The 15998-nt window shown below is 30.8% G+C and overlaps 1 protein-coding gene across 5 annotated transcripts in view; it reads left to right on the forward strand.

Moving 5' to 3' along the window:
• msi (RNA-binding protein musashi) overlaps positions 1 to 15998 on the forward strand; it is a 1037545-nt gene that overhangs the window by 737313 nt on the left and 284234 nt on the right. The window contains exon 3 of one of the 5 annotated variants that reach the window (XM_075366115.1): positions 5867 to 5911. The exons of the other annotated variants lie outside the window; for them this stretch is intronic. The gene's annotated coding sequence lies outside the window, so the exon portion shown is untranslated. The remainder of the gene's footprint in view (positions 1 to 5866; positions 5912 to 15998) is intronic. 5 annotated transcript variants of the gene reach the window in all.

Raw genomic sequence — 15998 nt, forward strand, 5'->3', positions numbered from 1 at the left:
TATATATATATATATATATATATATATATATATATATATATATATATATATATATATATATATATATATATAGTAGATGAACCATCGAAAACGGCATAAATATCTTTTTATCCGGAAACATTGGAATATGCTAAGTGTGCTAACAATACAAATGTATTGTACAGATTTCTGTTGTATAATCTTTCTATAGAAAAAATTATTTTACAAACACACACACACACACACACACACACACACACGCACACACACACACGCACACACACACACACACACACGCACACACACACACGCACACACACACACACACACACACACACACACACACACACACACACACATACTTACCGTCAAACGATGGCATACCGTATTGCGCGCCAGGTGTGACGTCGCAAGATGGCGGCTGGGCTACCCATCACCGCCGCCGCCGTCGTCGACCGCGACTTATATACAACCTATTTCACTATCCACACAGGGAAGCCGCTGCAGCTGAGTGAGTCTAGGTTCATCCCTAGCCGACCTGGTTTTTTTAAAATAATATTTAAACACCCACCAGTACACAACAGCAGTACCAACCTATGAATTAACTATTATAAATAATATTCAAAGCGAACACACATTACCAAAGTTGGCTACCCTGCAGAATTTCAAACATCCTGCTCAGGGAAAAGGGAAATTCCCACAGGGTCAAAAGGGAAAAACCAACATGGCGGTCGCGACACTAGCGCTCCCCGCGGAAGGAGAGGGCAAAACTGACGCCGCTCTCCTATTTATACACTACTAAGCATTCTACAAAAATGGTAACAGCTGCAAAACAGTTGTCTCTCATAGTCACTTAAATTGATCGGAATGACACAGTGTCGTTAACCATGACATAAACGTCTTGGTGCAGAATTTTGAAGATCCCGGTTCAACGATAAACTACTTGAAAACTCGTGAAAACGTAAAGCCGTAACAGCTGTTTTGGTTTTCTTAGCTTGTCAAACTACCATTGTTTTTAAAGGTTTTTTTCATCAAGATAAACAAATCTTATCCGTAAATTTCATATAGTGCTGGCAATTTCTTTTACTAGAAGCTTTTGAATTTTATAAACGTTAAAAAAAACGTTTTACACAATATATGTTTTGAGTGATGAATCAGACAGATTTCAACTAATGAAATAATAAAAAAAACATTGCAAATTACTAAAGTCACCCGTATGGTGTGCAAAAAAATTTTCCGAAGTAACTGGTCCATATTTCTCAGAAAACAATGATGAGAATTCAGTTACCCTAATACCAGAACAAAATGTTCAAATGATTGAATTAAATCTTTTTCCCCCAAGTAGCCATGAAATCGGAAATAAGTCCAGAGATTTGAAATAGGATGAAGAGGTAGATGACACAGCCAAACGATCGATGAATGAATTTACTCCTTTTATTCCTTGAGCCATGACAAATCCCTAATGATCCACCAGCATTGAAGGATTCAAATAAAAAATTCATCACGAAATTACGGCAATTTCTGTGGATTTGTTGCTTCGTTTGATGAAAAACATTAAATCTGGACTTGAAGAATGTGTAAATTGAAATTTTGGTCGACTTTAGCTTGTAGTATTTAAATATTAGATTTCTCAAAGTATAGTTAAATGTTATTTAAATAACTCTTCCAACTTGTAAAAGTATTTTATGATTACATATAAATATATTTTATTGGCTACGATAGCACAATATCTTTTATTGTGTGTGAGAGCTGTAAAAAAAAAAAATAAATAAACATAAACTAATAATATCAATTCATGTCTCTCTACTGTGATTGTGTATGAGAGCTGAAACAGCTGAAAATCAGGATGTCTTCTAATTTTATCTTAAAAAGTTAAAAAAATTGATTTGTTGGAGAAATAATTTCTATTTCATTTTTATCACCATCTATGTGATAAAAGTATTAATTTCTTACCGAGGAGACGAAGTAGGATATTTATAGCACTAATACTAACAGTTTCGTTATGCAGTTTTTCTCTCTTGAGAACCAGTGTTCGTGTTATTAAGTTGGCTAACGACTAATGTGGAAGATGGTAAAAAGACAAGATAAAGTAAAGAAAAGAAATAGAGTCTCTAAGGAAAAATATACGATCTCCGTTTGGGGGTCTCAACATAAATAAATACTGAGGCCGGTGGACAGCAGGGACGGTATGAAATATGTATGCTCAGATATATTGTTCATGAAAGCTGACTAGAATAAACGTATAATAGTACTACTGTAAAGGGGATACATCCGAATGATATTTTCATGTCCACCTACTTTTACGCTCGTCCATCTATCCATTTGTTGTAACTACATTCCACTAAACCAACATAAAAGTATGATAAAATATCATACTATCTTTGTGTAATATGTGTCATTTCATGAGACAAACACTGAATTACAGTTAGTTCAAAAGCTTTTAAAAAAATAAAATAAATTTTTAATGTTCACGTTTGTCTTTTTTTTTCGTTTTAATTTGTTAATTTTAGACTTGATTAATTAATCTAATAGTTAATTATTCAAAAACAATAATATTAATAGTAACTGAAAAGAAAATATTTTTTTTTTTTAATTTTGAATACAAAAATTAGTTTTCAGAGAGAAAGAAATATTCTTCTTTTTTCGATTTATTTGGTAAAAGTTGTAAAAGTCTTCCAAAAAGTGAATATTTTTTCAGATCTTACTCTTTTTCAAAGGAACCAAGTTTGATGTTCATTTTTTTAATTCTTCTTACAACAATCTTGATAGATTATGATCTAAAAAAGTAAGGAAAACTTATGAGTTTTCCTTACTTTCTTAAAGTAAACGATTTTTTGAGTTTTTGTCATTATTGGTGTTTAAATTTGGATTATTATAAAGTGTTGATATGAAGTTAAATAATATTATACAATTAAAAGATTTTTTACTCAAAAGTTGTAAATTAGTCGCAAAAAGTAATACAAATTTCTGTATTACCAAGGTTTTTAGCTCATATTTATAAGTAGTAGTCTATATGAATCATGTCATCTAGTATATATAGATTGGTCAGTTGTTAAGAATTATAAATCAAAAAAATCTAACGTGAACACCACCACATGACTTCCTTGTACGCCTGTTATATTTCATAAGCACATTTTTTTTTTTTTAAATGAAAAGTTACATAACATATTTTTTACTAATATATTCTGATATTTTTTTCATATATATAATTTTTTTATTGTTATTATTAAATTATTATTTATCGTACATTTTTTTTACAACCAGAAGTTAATAATTAAAAATAAATCAATATATTTAAATTAAAAAAAAGGAGATGAAATCGGATTAGAACCGATGTGCCTACCCCTAGTAAGAGCCAAATAATTCATTAATAAAACTTTTATTTAGGTATACCTCTAGAACTAATGAAAATAAGTACCAATTATGATATATCGTTGAAAAGCTCTAAATGAGCGCTTATTACTGCAGTTAAGAAAAAGTCCAAAATCAAAAAAAATTTGGATTTTGGGCTATTTTGGACACCTTTGGTTCAGTCGATTGTAATCACAAGGGGAGGTGCACAACTGGATCTTACAACCGTTCTAAATAAAATTTCAACATCCTACGGCTAAGCGTTTTTGAGTTATGCGAGATACATACTTATGTACAAACGTCACCCCGAAAACTAGTAAAAATGAAATTCAGGAATGGTCAAAATGGATATTTCCGTTGAAATCTGAAAACCGAAATTTTTTGCGATTACAATACTTCCGTTACATCGTAAACCAGTGACAGAAATAACCATTGATTCTCTTTCAAACTATATTCGTTTGATTTCAATATTTTTTTCAAAGTATGCTCTAATTTAGTCCAAATTCAACTAAAATTTCTATATAACAAAGTTTATATAGTAATTTACTTACAATTTTTATTTTATTTTTTTATTACAAATTTCAAATTACTTCGCTAAATAATTTGCATCTATTTATTAATATTAATATACCCTGTTGACTGTGAGATTCAGCGTATTATTTCGCAAATGACCTACCGTAATATAACTGTGACCGTCCGCTGGATCCCCAGCCATAATAGGATTTCAAGCAATGAGCGCGCTGAGAGCACGGCAAAGGAGACTTGTTTCCAGCCTCCTTTCACCGATTTCGTCGCTTCAAAGGTCTTGTCTTCTTCCTGAAGAGGATGGTTCATGATGAGTGGAAAAGTAATTGGAATGCTACTATGAACAATAAACTTCACCCAGATAAGAACTGTTTCATCGTGGAGCTCCTCATGCAGAAATAAGCATCGAGAGGAGGTTATGATAGCCGTCTGCGATTAGGACACACGAGGCTCACTCATTGACATCTGATGACTCAAAGAAATGCACCACTTTGTGCTGACTGCGACTGCCGGCTGACAGTGCATCACATCCTTGTGGATTGTATCTGTTACGCTTCACTTATACTCAAATTTAAGCTGGGGGCTAACATACGAATTATTCTAGGAGCTAATGAAATGTTTTTATCTATGTTTTACGGTTTCTTAGGGCCGTCCGTTTATAATCAAATATTTAAATTACTGCATTGTGTTTCAGGTATTCATGCCAGTTGCCGTGTAGCAGTTGGAAACTTTAGTGTTTTAACTGAGAAATATATGTTTGTTTATAACAAATATACCGTGTCCGAGCGATTATTACACGGAAGCCACATCCCAAGCTCCCAGTGAGCTAGTACTGGAGCTAAACAAACGTTTTAAATAAAAATTATGGAATTGTGACAAATCATTTTAAAGGGCATTGAAAAAAAAATCTTGGCGTTAAAAAATCGGATTACGACAACCTTATCCAAATGGGGATTATTGAATAGGTTCAAAAGTGGCGTACAACACACCCTACGTAATGTTTACATAGAAAAATAAATCGTTTTGTGGGAAATGCATTTCTTAAATTAAGTATTTTAAGCGTTCCATAATTTATCTATAAACTCGCTTTCTCTCTCTTTCTCTCTGTTTATGTGTTAACTTTTAATTTTGGTTTTTCTGTTTTTGATAATTATATACTATATATATATATATATATATATATATATATATATATATATATTAATCTGTGTTTAATTTTGTTCGAACTTGAATTGCATTCTTATGATTGAAAAGCCGATCTCCGTGGCAGAGTGGTAGCGTTGTGGCCTTTCATTCGGACATCCTGGGTTCGAATTCCGGTCAGGCAAAGCATTTTTCATACGGTAAAAAATTAATTTTCCACATTCTCACGGTCAAGTTTATGTATGGAATTAATTAATCAGGCAACAAAAAAAAACCATTTTACATATTTTGTATAATTTTTTACTGTACGCCTTCTGATGTTAACAGGAGAGACACAAACAATCAAAATTAATCATATACTGTAGACATATGTTGAATGAAAAAGCCGCTAATAGTAGAAAAATATTCTTGATCTTAAAAATAAATTTTTTTGTTATAAATGTTTGTTTTTGTATTTATTTTATTTGACATTAACTTATAAAATAAATAATTAAAATATAAAAACCCACACAATCTTTTTTAATGCCTTCTAGCGCTATCGGAAACGAATTCCATCGGTAGGAAAATAACCATTTTTTTTTTAACTAGACTTTGTCATAATTAGAATATGTAAACTGTGTATATATATATATATTTGACACACTATATTTTATATAATTAAGATTATTTAATTATTATATATTAATATATTTTTAATTATATATTAGCCGGGCAAGACCAAATCATATATTTTAATTATATATTAAAACTAATTTATACATTAATTATTTATTTATTAATTATTATTTATATTTTAATTATTTTTTTGTATAATCGTACCAACGGGTCATGTTTGATAAAGTTATTAACTTATTTTTTTTTTTTTCAGGTAAGTTTGATCAAGATCACTTCTGATTGCTGTTAATAATTTGGTGTAAGTTTAATTACAATAATTTTTTTGTATTTATTAATTTTTTGACAAGGTGATAATTTATTTTGCAATCAAATGTTTTTAAAATTTCCCGGAAAGTTGAAAAATATTAAAACATTTAAAAAAAAAATGATTGAAAAAGTGTGTGTGTGAGTGTGTGCGCGCGCGCGTGCGCTCGTGTGTTTAAAAAGTTCCAAAAAATATATTCGTTAAAAGTTTTTTTAAATTTAATCTCAATAGGTTTAATTGAAATAACCTGATCGTTATGATACCGCTTTCAAGACGTAATGGAAAGTTTGATTTAGGTAAATAGTATAAGCTACTTGTGAAACTGAGATTGATTGATTTTACTAAAACTAGTGACTTGTACTTTAGATTTAATTAAAGTACTTGTAAATATATTAATATAAATGATACTTAAATTATTAAACAGATTTGCATTGTAATATCTCAGTTAAAATAATTAAATTCAGAGTATAATAATTTGACAATTAACTAACGTCAATATTTATGTTAATTAACACTCGCTTATTCATTCAGGATTCTTTAGCAATTATTTAATTAAATGAAATAATGGTTTTTCATTGATATAGAAATTCTCTTACTTAACATTTTAAAACAAACATACAAATATGTTTAACTTTTTTATACATAATTAATTACGGTTAAAACATAATTACTTCTAAAATTACCGTTAACTGTAAAATAATTAGAAACCTATCTTTTAGCGTTTCATGCAGATTCTAATTCAGGTTAAAGTAAAAAGTAGCAAAAAAGATTATTTTATATGTTCTTCAAATGAAAATAAATAAAATATTTACGTAAATATTTATAAAGATGGAACCGGAATGCTTCATTTTCGAATTAGATTATAAAAATGTCGCTCTAATTTTTTCTCCAAGGGTAAAATAAAGATATACTGAAATTCTTCTAACTTAAAGGTTAAATTTAGTGGTTTCATATAGTTGTGTTCTTAAAAAAACTGAATCTCACTTATATTTTAGAAAATCATTGTAAAAAAAAAACCTTTACCGTATCACAATGAAATTTATATGATTCTATAAAATTACCGTCTTATTTAATTTGTTTTTAATAATTTATTTTGTTTCTAGTCTACCAACCTTTTTTAAGCATCTAACATTCCACGCTCCGACTCGTAGAATGTTATTTTTTAATTTACTGGTGACCCCTTCCTTAGTAGTCCCCACCCGGAGATCCGAACGGGGGACTAGTTTACCTCCGGAATATTTTACCAAGGAAGGCGCCTCCATTATTGCTATATGAAAATGCAGAGAGCCACATTTTCTTGGAAAAAAAGCAGCTGTAGTTTTCCATTGCTTTCAGCTGCGCAGTACTCAGAGGACTGAGTGATGTTGATATGGCCGTTTAAGTCATTGTGACTCACGCCCCTAACAACTACTGAAAGAGCTGCTGCCCTCTTTCAGGAATCATTCCTTAGTCTGGCTCTCAACAGATACCTCTCCGTTATGGTTGCATCTTCGGTCCAGCTACTCTGTAACCCTGAGCACTCAAGCCCCCTCACCAACGGCAAGGTCTCATGATTCATACACCAACGGCAAGGTCTCATGATTCATAGAGGAGGATAAACAAGAACAAAACAAAAGTAATGAAATGTAGTAGAAATAACAAAGATGGACCACTGAATGTGAAAATAGGAGGAGAAAAGATTATGGAGGTAGAAGAATTTTGTTATTTGGGAAGTAGAATTACTAAAGATGGACGAAGCAGGAGCGACATAAATTGCCGAATATCACAAGCTAAACGAGTCTTCAGTAAGAAATATAATTTGTTTACATCAAAAATTAATTTAAAGGTCAGGAAAAGATTTTTGAAAGTATATGTTTGGAGTGTCGCTTTATATGGAAGTGAAACTTGGACGATCGGAGTATCTGAGAAGAAAAGATTAGGAGCTTTTGAAATGTGGTGCTATAGGAGAATGTTAAAAATCAGATGGGTGGATAAAGTGACAAATGAAGAGATATTGCGGCATATAGATGAAGAAAGAAGCATTTGGAAAAATATAGTTAAAAGAAGAGACAGACTTATAGGCCACATACTAAGGCATCCTGGAATAGTCGTTTTAATATTGGAAGGACAGGTAGAAGGAAAAAATTGTGTAGGCAGGCCACGTTTGGAATATGTAAAACAAATTGTTAGGGATGTAGGATGTAGAGGGTATAATGAAATGAAACGACTAGCACTAGATAGGGAATAAATGACTGAAGACAAAAAAAAAAACTTTGTTTCTTGACATCTGTTGTTGGAATGATTTTTGTTTCAGTTTAAAATTGTAGTACAATATTTGTCGGTGTTTTTTTTTGTTATGAATTAAATTAAATTTTCTTTAAATCTTTCTCTGTTATTCAGTTGACGTTATTTACATAGATTTTCCCAGAATCAAATTTACAAATTTTGTTACATTATTTAGTGGCAGTTTAACGAAGTTATTGTATGCAATTCTAAAAAAAAGAAATGTTTTGCGAGACAAGCTTTTGGGTGTTGTAACATTTTTTTTATTTTAAATTATTAGCGAAACAGTTCTGGGATCTATTTTTTTAAGTTTTCAGTAAAAAAATTATATTAAACCATCAAATTTATTTCTTTTCTTCGTAAGACAGTCTCTTTCTTCCTTTCTCTCTTTCCCTATGTATACACATATAATATATATATATATATATATATATGTACACATCTGCGTACACACACACTCACTCACACAGAAAGAGAGAAATTGATTGATTGATTTATTTATTAACTTTCGAGGTTGAGACCATAAGGTCCCCTCCCCCATCTTACCAGTTAAAATATATTAATAAAACATAACGTACATCTGTTATCAGAGAGAGGACAGCGAGAGAGACTATATATAGAGTATTAATAAAGTATAGGAGGAAGCTCTTAAATAACTTTTCAACAGTTAAACATAGAATATGAAATCTATTTTTAAGTATGAGATCACCATACTCTCAAGATCTCATGGAGCCTCTATTAAATTACTCAATAATATTAAACGGAAAAGTTTTGACATGTTGTGTTATGTTAAAGAACGTTGAAAAAAAATTAATTTTGAAGTAAAAAAAATTTGTTACCTCAGCTGCAACAAAAATGGTGGACATTTTATATTTTTCACAGCTAGTTTCAAAAGTGGTGGCGTACAGTACACTAAATAGTGATTTTGTATCGAATGATAGATCATTTCAAGGTAGGGATATTTGCAAAATTGTATTTCTTTAGTGATTCACTGTTGCTTAGTTACTTAAAAACTTAGTCCACTTTTAAAAAAGTTGTAAAAAACATTAAACGGCTTCCATTTTGAACAGTGTTCATAGTTAATGTTTTTTACTTCCTTGTAAGTAAAGGAAGTATTGTAATAGCGAAAAATTTCGGTTTTCAGATTTCAAAGGAAATATCCATTTTGACTAGTTTCGGCGTAGCGTCTGTACTTACGTATATATCTCGCATAATTAAAAAACGATTAGCCGAAGAATATTGAAATTGTGGATTTTGGACTGTTGTAACATCTAGTTGTACACCACCCCTTTTAATTGCAATTGTCAGGACCAAAAGTGTACAAAAAAGCCCAAAATCCAATTTTTTTTGACTTTGATTTTGGACTTCTTCTTAACTGCGGTAATAAGTTCATTAAGAAATTTTCAACGATATATCATAAGTGGTACTTATTAATTTGGTTCCAGAGTTATAGCCAAATAAAATTTTATTTAATGAAATATTTGGATGTTACTAGGGGAATCACATCGGTTCGAATCCGACTTCATTTCCTTTTTTTTGTGTAACAAATATATTTAAATTTTTTTTAAAAGTTTAAAAAATGTATATGTATGAAGTCTGATTTGAATCGATGTGTGCATGTTACGGATCCGACACGTTCTCACTTACTCCACATAAATACTTGAGCGACGTGAAACAAAATCAATAAATAATAATAAAATGCTGATACGGACACCACAAAAAAAATGTGATGCAATGTGATGTCCACCACAATGCAGTTGTGAAACTGTTCACTTATTAAAGAATTGGAGGATTGTATCTCACTTTCAAATGAAATACCTTTAAATGAAGTGCAGCAAAAAATGTGTTATGTGTAATTTAATAGTCGTACAAGATGTCATGTGGTGTCCACATCAGATTTTTTTCGGTAACCTTTGAAATGATTTATCACAATTCTACCATTTGCTTTTAAATTCTTTTACTTATCCTCCCACCATGGAGACCTAGGTCGTAGTGATTGCTTACCGAAAACATATATTTGAGTTACGAGCATTTGTTAAATTTCAATTTTCTTTATTTAATGGTTGTACATTTATTTAAGAGTTCTTCGCATACTTTATTAATATTCTCTATTTATTATTTTTTTTTTTTTTTTACGTATGACTTAATAATTAAACTGTAATTCTATCTCACCCTGAAAATCCAGACGCTTTCCTCTTCTCAAGTTGTTCAGTTTGGCAATTGGTGATAATGACTGATGGCTTGATTTTGTTGTCTAAACGTGATTATAGGCCATCTTCAGAAATATTACAAACGTTTTTAAAGTTCAATTTTAATTTCATTACTTTTTTTACTAATTAGAATTTTCAGCCCCGTAACATATTAATAAATATGATTTCTAACATATGATCTTTCTTAGTACAAATCTCGAAATATTTTTCTTAGTAACTTCCAATGATTTAATTAAAAGTGAGTCGCACAGGCCTCCGTGGCACGAGTGGTAGCGTCTTGGCCTCTCATCCAGAGGACCCGGGTTGGAATCCCGGTCAGGCATGGCATTTTCACGAACGCTAAAAATCATTTATCTCATCCTCTGAAGCAATACCTAACGGTGGACCCAGAGGTTAAACAAAAAAAAAGTGTGTGTGTGTCTTAACACGCATATATATATATTTATAGGTATGTTAATGTATTTATTACTATTAAAATATAATCTGTTGTAATATATAATATTGATAACATTTCATGTGTAACAAAAGGTAATTTTCATATGTAATAAAAAAATTTAATCTCTAATATACTACATCCTGAAGTCCATATTCATTTTGATTCATATATTTTTCAAATTTAGTTTTAGTGTTTTCCATCTCTCGATGCAACCAACATATCTGCAGAAATTGCAATAACTTTGTGATTTCGAGATGTACAATTTCGAGTATTATCTTTTGTAATTTTCAAGTTCTTTGGATCACCCTGCTCTTCAAAGACCCCTACAGGAAAAATCACATCTGTGAGTTCCGACGATCTCGCCGGCAAGGAATATCGCTGTATCTAGATAACAGTATGGCTTGAAACAAATTTTGTTAATTGCATTCATTAATTCCCTAGCTGTATTACTGATGGCTCCATCCCATTTTATCTGGAATAATTTTAGATTTCATCATTACTTGAGGAGACAAAAATAGTTTTCATTAATTGAATCAGCTGGAATTTTCCCTCTATGTTGCGATAACAACGCTCTCAACATTGTTCTCTAAGAAATATGCACCAATTATTTCAGATGTTGCTATTGCACACCTATTATTTTTTTTATGTATTCCATTAGGTTGTTTGTTGTTCGATACCGGAATATATTTAAGTGGAAATATGATCATTCATTAGCATACTGTGAATAAAATTTTCGGTTGTGAAGAAGATTTAAAAATCGCTGGCAACTTTCATACGGTTAACATGTTAGATATTGTTTAGTGGTTGTACAACCTGAATTTGTTACAAATCATTATAAAGATTCTTCAAAATCGTTATATTCTATTCTTCGAAATCTGTGGTGTTTCTATAAACCATGTGAAACCGAAAAGCGACAGTAGAGAATGCAATTATTTTCATATGTAATTTTATTCCTTTGTTTACCCGGAGGATTCTTTTGTAATGCGAACCCAGTTTTTAAAAAAATTATCCTGATTTTAATAACTCAACCTGACTGATTGCACCGCATCATTCCGATGGTACTGTAAACGATTCTCTTGCAGCTGTCAAACAATCTCTATTCTGTAGAATGCTTTAATTGCAAACGCACGTTGTTCACCCTTTCTAGGTTTCATCAAAAGTAAAAGGTATAGAAATAAAAATCTGTTATTTATAGAATATGATATCCCAAAATTATAACGTTTTTTTTTATTTTTAAGAAATGTAGAGGATAAAATTACATTTTAAGAAACAGATTTTGGCTGCTTATTAATAAAATTACTTAAAAATAAAATTATATATTCCATAATTTATGAAAATGAATTCTAACATAAAAAAATAATTAAAAAAGAATTAATTAACTTAAACTATTTTACTTAAAATACGATTACATTATATCAACTAAATGTTTTAGTTTATATGGACTAAAATGGAAGAAAACAACGCTATATCATATAACCCAAGTTAACTATAATGTTCATTAAATTAAATATTGCATTAGTCTTTTTTATAATAATAATAATAATAATTGAAAATTAAAAATAATAAATTAATTTGTTAAAAAACCATTATATAACTGAAAAGTAAAAAAAAAAAAAACGCATTGTTTAAAAATTCCGTTTTAAGGATATTTATTACTACAAAAATTAATATCGGTATGCTTTAGTAATTTTTGTATGATTAAACGCCATAATAGAGTAAATATAGGATTCCTTTTATTTACTTGAAAAACTTTTAAGTTAAAATTTTCTCTTTAATAGCGAGTTAAAATTTGGGAACTTTTTTTTATTTTACAGCTTTTGTCAAACTTTGTAGATTTCTCTAAAATTTCTCTAAATAAACAAAAGCAACCTGTTATACATTTTTGTAATTATTTATTTCACGTTTATGCACTCTAACCTTATCAGACCGGATTATTTTGTCAGAATTTTCATTTACGTGATTTTACTACAGATTTTGTCACTACTTTATATTAATTAATACAATGAAATTAGTATCATTGTTGAAATACTGAAATATTGTAAACAGTTTGCTTTTCTTGATTAAAAGTCACTTCTGCATATAAATTTTAATTGTGTACCGATTTGTTACAAGAGGGAAATTTTGGTTGTGCTGTTCCAGCAATCGAATGATATAATTGGTATTCAGTTATTTTTTGTGTCTGTATGATGATTAATGGCGTTTTAGGTACAAAGAAACTAGTTGGTTTTTATAAACTTCCATGTTATGTTATAAACAATAATAAAAGATACTGCTTACGTGCATGGAGAATTTTATGCAAGAATTCCCAATACTTCCGCTACCAAATATTTACGTAGGTCGAATATAAAATTTGAAAATGTTGGTGGCGTTAAGGAGGAAGACCTAAAAGTAATAATTTAGAAAATTAACCGTCAACCGGAAAGGCTTTCCGTTAAAAATGAAATATCCAAATAAGTTTTCAACGTACACTAAAGGAATTAAAATTGAATGCTACTGACCGAAATTATTACTTTATGCACTTGCTAAAGACGAGTTTTGCAAAAGTATACAATTTTTGAGAGATTTATTTTTCGGAACTATGGAGATTCTCATGTTTTAGTTCCGTGAAAGCATGCATTAAATATATTGGGTTAGTAAAATTCCATAATTGTGTTAATTAGTCTAATGAAAATTCTTACATAATAATGGAGAAAGAAATTAATTATGTGGAGTTTACGTTTGGTGTGGGAACCGAACATGAACTTTTTTTTATTTTGTTTGGTTCAAAAACAAAAGGAGCTTGATTTGTCGGCGGTAATGTAACGATCGAATTATATCAACAGATTCATACTCTTAAACTGTTTTTGATATTCCCAAACTCTTGAACGATCTTATTTGACATAATCTATTGGCAGCAAGATAGGGCCCCTCCTTACTCTTACTCTGCCGTAATTTTGCGCCAAACACTTTCAAATTGATACATAAAATATAACGACCCAAAATCTCGGTCAAGTTCGTTATTGGGTAAAATCGGACCATGGAGGGTGGAAGTGGGAGGTCTAATTAAAAAGAAACAAAATATCGCTATAACTTTCTTATTAAGTAAAATATCGAATTCGTTTAAAGTTCCTACTATTATTTGGATAAGGGCCTAAAACGCATCTAATTCTTTTGATATCACCAACCATTGTCCCAGGGGGTGAAAAATGGGGTTTTGAAGGCAAAAAGAATCATACCGCCCCTTAATAAGCACAGTATCGAATCGGTTTAAAGTGGTCGTTAGTCCTCTAAACATTAGCCTAAAACTTTTGTCTGTAACAATTTTTGATATTACCAACCCTTACGGCAAGGGATGATAGGGTTCGGTAGGGTTTACGGCAAGGGTTCGGTAGCGTTTTTATAAACTGACATAAAACTGAATCGCGTAGCATTGATCGATATTTTTTTACATGGTCGGCGATTATCAAACACACTTTACACGAATGAGTCACTGACACTATATCACTAAAACAATCAACGTGACACGATTTGACACAGGAAGAAGACTACATCGGGTACACGTATGAATGCAGGATTGTCCTTTTTTTTTGTCTTCAGTCATTTGACTGGTGGTTTGATGCAGCTCTCCAAGATTCCCTATCTAGTGCTAGTCGTTTCATTTCAGTATACCCTCTACATCCTACATTCCTAACAATTTGTTTTACATATTCCAAACGTGGCCTGCCTACACAATTTTTCCCTTCTACCTGTCCTTCCAATATTAAAGCGACTATTCCAGGATGCCTTAGTATGTGGCCTATAAGTCTGTCTCTTCTTTTAACTATATTTTTCCAAATGCTTCTTTCTTCATCTATTTGCCGCAATACCTCTTCATTTGTCACTTTATCCACCCATCTGATTTTTAACATTCTCCTATAGCACCACATTTCAAAAGCCCCTAATCTTTTCTTCTCAGATACTCCGATCGTCCAAGTTCCACTTCCATATAAAGCGACACTCCAAACATATACTTTCAAAAATCTCTTCCTGACCTTTAAATTAATTTTTGATGTAAACAAATTATATTTCTTACTGAAGGCTCGTTTCGCTTGTGCTATTCGGCATTTTATATCGCTCCTGCTTCGTCCATCTTTAGTAATTCTACTTCCCAAATAACAAAATTCTTCTACCTCCATAATCTTTTCTCCTCCTATTTTCACATTCAGTGGTCCATCTTTGTTATTTCTACTACATTTCATTACTTTTGTTTTATTCTTGTTTATTTTCATGCGATAGTTCTTGCGTAGGACTTCATCTATGCCGTTCATTGTTTCTTCTAAATCCTTTTTACTCTCGGCTAGAATTACTATATCATCAGCAAATCGTAGCATCTTTATCTTTTCACCTTGTACTGTTGCTCCGAATCTAAATTGTCCTTTAACATCATTAACTGCTAGTTCCATGTAAAGATTAAAAAGTAACGGAGATAGGGAACATCCTTGTCGGACTCCCTTTCTTATTACGGGTTCTTTCTTATGTTCTTCAATTGTTACTGTTGCTGTTTGGTTCCTGTACAAGTTAGCAATTGTTCTTCTATCTCTGTATTTGAACCCTAATTTTTTTTAAATGCTGAACATTTTATTCCAGTCTACGTTATCGAATGCATTTTCTAGGTCTATAAACGCCAAGTATGTTGGTTTGTTTTTCTTTAATCTTCCTTCTACATGTCCTTTACATGTCTTAAATTATCCTGTGAAAATCAGTCTCATTACTTTTTGGACCACCCAAGAAATTTTTATTTCATGTTTGTAACACTGTCAGCTAATCAATTATATTTGAACAATTTTGCATAAAGAAAATAAAATAAGAGTACTTAACAATCAAAAACTGCTGTAACTTTAATGGCAATACACTCGCACTAGCTGCACAAAGAATATCATGAAAGATTTCCTAGTATATAAAAAGAGTTAGTGAAGATAACTTCATTAACTTTTCTCTAAGGAATGACAGAAGAAATTTTGGACATTTTATTTATTTCTACGAAATTAAATTTTGAAATTTTATTTATTTCTACGAAATTTGTAGTATTTCATAGTCATGTTTTGTTAACTTTTTGTGTTAATCCTGTTTCTACAATTTCAAAGGACTTTGTTTGATTTTAAAATTACACAATTTTTCTGCCGCGATTTGAAATCTTTTACTTTAAATAATTATA

The sequence above is a fragment of the Lycorma delicatula genome, chromosome 5 (genome assembly GCF_047948215.1).
Source record: "Lycorma delicatula isolate Av1 chromosome 5, ASM4794821v1, whole genome shotgun sequence".
Lineage (NCBI taxonomy): Eukaryota > Metazoa > Arthropoda > Insecta > Hemiptera > Fulgoridae > Lycorma > Lycorma delicatula.